The sequence below is a fragment of the Zingiber officinale genome, chromosome 7A (assembly GCF_018446385.1).
Source record: "Zingiber officinale cultivar Zhangliang chromosome 7A, Zo_v1.1, whole genome shotgun sequence".
NCBI classification, from domain to species: Eukaryota; Viridiplantae; Streptophyta; class Magnoliopsida; order Zingiberales; family Zingiberaceae; genus Zingiber; species Zingiber officinale.
Window position 1 is genome coordinate 129924992 of NC_055998.1, and position 5638 is coordinate 129930629.

The 5638-nt window shown below is 33.1% G+C and overlaps 1 long non-coding RNA gene across 1 annotated transcript; it reads left to right on the forward strand.

Annotated features, from left to right (window-relative positions):
- Positions 1-1528: 1528 nt before the first annotated feature.
- LOC122002547 lies at positions 1529-4767 on the forward strand. Its single transcript, XR_006117672.1, has 2 exons — positions 1529-1709; positions 4460-4767. It is a non-coding gene; the product is annotated as an uncharacterized LOC122002547 (long non-coding RNA).
- The last annotated feature ends 871 nt before the right edge of the window (positions 4768-5638 follow it).

Consider the following 5638-nt stretch of genomic DNA (forward strand, 5'->3'; position numbering starts at 1 on the left):
GAACCGAAGGGCCGAGCGGGTGGTCCGTTCGGCCAGGATAAGGGCGAGGATACAAAGGTTAGCCGAACGGCCTATTCGTTCGGCTCGGGATATGGGCTGTCAGCAAAGGCATGTCTAATGATTATGCCGTACACAAGATTTCACGATAGAGGATCTTGCCGTCACATCATGGAGAGGTTGATACAGTAGCGGTATGGCCTTATGGATGCCCTTCTGACAGACCCATACCCGGGCATGGTCGAAAGCAGGTGATTGCTTTGATTGGCGTGCCCAGGCTCCTTCGAGAGGTCTATATAAGGTCTCCATTTCTTCACCGGAGGTACACGAGTCTTCAGTTTCTAAGCCACCCCTTTGTTATTCCTCGCCTGACTTGAGCGTCGGAGGGCCGTCACCGGGACACCCCTCCCGGCTCGGTTTTGTTGCAGGTTCGCCGGAGCACTCGAGGATCCAGCAGGGAGCGTCACATCCCCAGCGTCCGTTGACTCCTGGTTCGGACAGGATCAGATACATTATCACCTTGGCCATATAAGCAATTAACCTTTTACATCTACAAGTAATAAGCACGCCTGATTAGATAATCAATTAACCTTTTACTCGTGGCATTATCGCCTTGGCCATATAAGCAAGAAATGCATGTCTAAATTGTAAAAGATTACAGTTATAGAATCATTTGAATTAGATACATTTGATACATGTGATTCATGTTTAAAAGACAAGATGACAAAGTTACTTTTTTCTAGAAAGAGTGAACAAGTTGATGAGTTGCTTGAGCTCGTACATATCGATATATGTGGACAAATGTCAACTCATGCACTAGGAGGTTATAGCTACTTCATTACTTTTATTGATGATTACTCTTGTTATGAGTATGTGTATTTAATGAAACACAAGTTTGAAGTCTTTGAAAAATTTAGAGAATTCAAAAATGAAGTAGAGAAACAACTTGGTAAAAATATCAAGATACTTCAATCTGATCAAGGTGGTGAGTATTTAAGTCAAGAGTTTAAGATTATCTAAGGAACAATGATATATTGTCTCAATGGATTCCGCCATATACGTCACAATATAATGGTGTATCGGAAAGGCATAGCCGAACCTTGTTAGACATGGTTAGGTCAATGATGGATCATGCAAATCTTCTCAAAACTTTTTGGAGTCACTACAAGAAAATAAGGCTTCTGAAACGGATTTTTAAAACGGAATTAAAATCTGTTTTAATTTTTAGTAAATCAAAGACGAATTTAATACAGAATTACTAATCAATTATATTTAAATAAAATATAATATACAAAAAACTATTTGAGATGGAATTTAAAACAAACCAAAAACGTATTTATAAAATAAATATTCATAAACAAAAATAAATACAAATTTAAAACAGAATTTGATAGGAAATTTTATTTTATATATTTTACAATAGAAATAAATTCAGTTTTAATTTATATTTAATTATAAAAGAAATGTATTAAATTATTTTTATTATTATTTTATTTTATTTTAATAAACCCTATGCTACATCCTGTTTAACTTTTTCGTTCGTCTCCCTCGCTACGTTATCTTCCTTGCCGACTCAAGCTTTCCGCCGATCACTGCTTTCTCACCGACTGACTGCTTTCTCGTCGATTTTTCTTCTTGTATCTCGACGGCGTCGTGTATCTGACCGACTCTGCTGCTCGTATCTCGCCGACTCTGCTGCTCTCTCCCAAAAGGTAACCCCTAATTTCTTCTTCTTCCTCTTGCTGTGTGGACTGCCACACCGCATGCCCTTGATCTTGTTGGCGGCCACTGCTGCAGACGCGTGCGCCACCAGATAATTACTTGAGGTGGAAACCACGTTAGATGCCCGAGCGACCAAATCATAGAAATTTGTGAGATTGCTGTTGTTTAGGGAAACGCGACAGATGATTTATGTTCCTGTTCCTGTTACCTTTGTAAAGAGAAGAAGTCATGTTACTTTCATAGAATCCAGAATAACATCTCCATCTTTTGTATGCCTAAAATGATTTATGTTCACCAATGATTTACAAATTTCCTCTTTTAAAGCTTCTATCTCTTTCTTAAGAAAATCAATTTCCAGATTTTTGTCTTTGCTAAGATAACTCACTTTCTATGAACCAAATGAAATAGTTATGGTCTTGTGTTAAATGTATATTGGTAATGACAAGTGATACAGGAACTTGACTCTTTTCTGTGACAATCTTGTTTAGTGGAACTAAGATTTGAACTACCATTCCATAATATGCTGTACAGTTAGCAATCTTAAAGTTGCTTATGATTTTAAGTTTTCATCTTAGTTATTTGTCTATCAACCATGAATGTATACCTTTTACAGGCTTCTCTTTCCAGCATTGTTTATAGTCATCAATGATCTTGCTCCATATATTTTTGGATTCTGTTTTTTAGGAGAACACCACTGATCAAACTATCTCGAAAGAAAACCTAAGGAGGGTTTTATTGGTGCATCAGTTACCACATTATTTGCTTCATTTGTGGTGAATGAATACAATTCCCTTCTTTGCTGGTCACATGTTTTATCTTAATTCTCATTTGTTATCTTTTTGTCGTGTGTTGGTAGTTTACGTCATGCAGTCTGGAGATTTCTCATAACTGTTGTTAGCATTAATTGAGTTATTTCTTTATTCAGTGTATAGACATTCCTTTCAGCATCTTTCCAGATTAACCAAACTTTTCCCCTCTTTTTCATCTTCATTTAGCAAGTGTAAATACTCCAAAGTTTGTAATGTAATATAAAGCGCAAAGGAAAAGAGTGCGAGCAATGTAGATTGGAAACAAATCCGAGAATTAACTTCAAATAGAGAAAATTGCCTTTGTAGATGAATTGTGAATTTATAATTAAGTGCATCAGTAGCAAATTAAATTAATAAGATGCAATGGTCAACATTGTTTGAAGTGCTCTTCCGATTTTGGAGGTTTATTGTTTGATAACTGTTTTAGTTTCTTTCTTAGCTTGGTTCGTTTCTCTTGTTCAACTTTAGCTAATGTGATGGTTGCTAGAAATAATTCAATCACTCCAGTTTGTTTCTAAAGTTCTTTCTCCAATAACTCAACCTGTAACTCAAGATTATTGATAATGGAGGAAGAATTTGAAGATTTTGAATCAGACGAAGAAACATAAGATGAAACAGATCACGACTCTAATAATAGTGCTAGTGAAATGGAAAATTATAATGAAATAGAATTTCTATTTTGTTTATCAATCTTTTCAATTTTATTGTGTTGATTTTGATCTCATTGGTGTACTGCTGTTCTATTGTGTTGATTTCGATCTTCATTGGTGTACTGGCATTTATTGCTTCTATTAGTGTACTGTTGTTCTATTAGTGTTACTGCTATTAGTTTGTGTTAGTACTGGTGTTTACTTCATAGTGTTTATTGCTAGTGTTTACTGCTAGTATTTTGCATAGTATAATTCATACTGCATAGTGCTGATCATTGTAGAAATTTGTTGTCCACTGTTGTTGCCTTTGTTGAATTCTGTAGAAATTTTGTTTACTGAATTGTATTTGTTGTTTACTACAAATAAAAAATATTTGTATTAATTTGTCACATTTGCCGTTGTTTACTGAATCTTACTGCTGTTTTTGTTCTTCGTTGGTGTACTGTTATTCTATTGTGTTGATTTTGATCTTTGTTGGTGTACTGCCATTTACTATCGTTTATTGCTTTATGCTAGTGTTTTATTGCTGCATAGTGCTACTGCTATTGTTCTATTGGTTATGTACTGTTTTATAAATTGCTATTGTTCTATTACTGCTAGTGTTGTATTACTGCTATTGTTCTATTACTGCCAATGTTCTATTACTGCTATTGTTCTATTGGTTATGTACTGCTAGTGTTCTATTACTGCTATTGTTCTTTTGGTAATATTCTATTTATGCTAGTGTACTAGAAATTCTGCCGTTTCATATGGTTGTTCTATTGGTGTTACTGCTATTAGTATCGGTGTACTGCTATTGATCTTACCGTTGTTTGTGTTTCAAAACTAGTGTTTACTGAATTTTACTACTAGTGTTTACTGCATAGTGTCTAATGCTATATTGTATGGACAACAACAGATGCTAGAAATATTCAATTACTGCATAGTGCCTCAAGCTTTGTTTGTCTTCTCCATACTTGCCTTTTTGCAAGTCATTGAACTTTAAATACCAGTGCATTAAATGTATCGATTGCTTATATGTGCTTTGTCAATATGCAAGTGTAGTGGTGATCAAATTACTGCATAGCGCCTAATGCTAGTGTTTACTGCTATTAGTATTGGTGTAATGCTTGTTTTAGTTAAAATATGAAAGGAAGATACATATGAGGCATGCATACTGGTGTAATGCTGTAAGTATTGGTGTATTTTATTTTGTTTACATAAATTTGTCACGCTTGATATTTTCTGCAGAAATTTTATTTGCATAGTGTAATCTCTACTACATAGTGTTGTTCACTGCAGACTGTTATCTTTGCTGAACTCGTTATCACAGAAAATTAGCAAAGGGAAGAAAAACTTATCGAGGAAGGTAGGCAAAGGGAAGAAAAACTTATGGAGGAAGGTAGACAAAGAGAAGAAAATCTCAAGGAGATGGTTCATAAGATGATTTAAGAGGTTGGATATACAAATCATTAGTATCCAGGAGGATCTGGTCCCCCCGAGCGTCGTGATAGACGAAATAAAAATTATATTTAATTAGATAATATGAATATTTGGATGATGTGTTATTTTTGGATTAAAAATTAATTGCTTCGAATATTTTTAATTTATTTGAAATGTGTGATTGTTTTTGCTAAAATAATATGTAGATGAGAAAAATAAAAATATAATATAATAAAAAATTATTGATAAATTTAAATATGAATTTTGTAAATAGATTTATAAACAAATTAAAATTTTTTTTTGATATGTTATTTGAAACAGATTAATAATAGATTTAAAACAAAATGAGAGACAAAATTTATATACGAATTTATAAAGATGATTGTAAACAGATTTATAAATAGATTAAAATTATATTTAACATATAATTTATGACAGACTAATGATGGATTTAAAACAAAAGTATAAATGAATTTTATATACGAATTTATAAACAAGATTGTAAACGGATTATAAACAAATTAAGATTATATTTATTATATAATTTGAGACAGACTAATAACGGATTTAAAATAAAATTAGAGACGGAATTCGTATTCAAAATTAATTTCATTTGGTTAAATTTAAAACAAATATATAAATGGGGTTTCAATCCGTTTGTAAAATTAGAGACGGAATAATTCCGTCTCAAAATTAGCTACGGGGCTTTCAATAACGGAATTTTGAGACGGAATATTTTGTTTTAAATATTGTTTAGAGACAGAAAATTGATTTTCAGAAACAAATTTATTTTGTCTCTGAAGCTATGTTTTCTTGTAGTGAGTTATACACTCATGACTGCTGTTTACTTGCTAAATAGAGTCTCGACGAAGGTAATCTCAACTACTCTATATGAGGTATGAACTAGTAAGAAACCCCTCATATCTTATTTGAAGATATGAGGATGTCCTGCTTATGTGAAGAGAACTATATCAGATAAGTTGGACGCTAAGTCTGATAAGTATTTATATATTGAATACCATAAGGAAACTAAGGGTT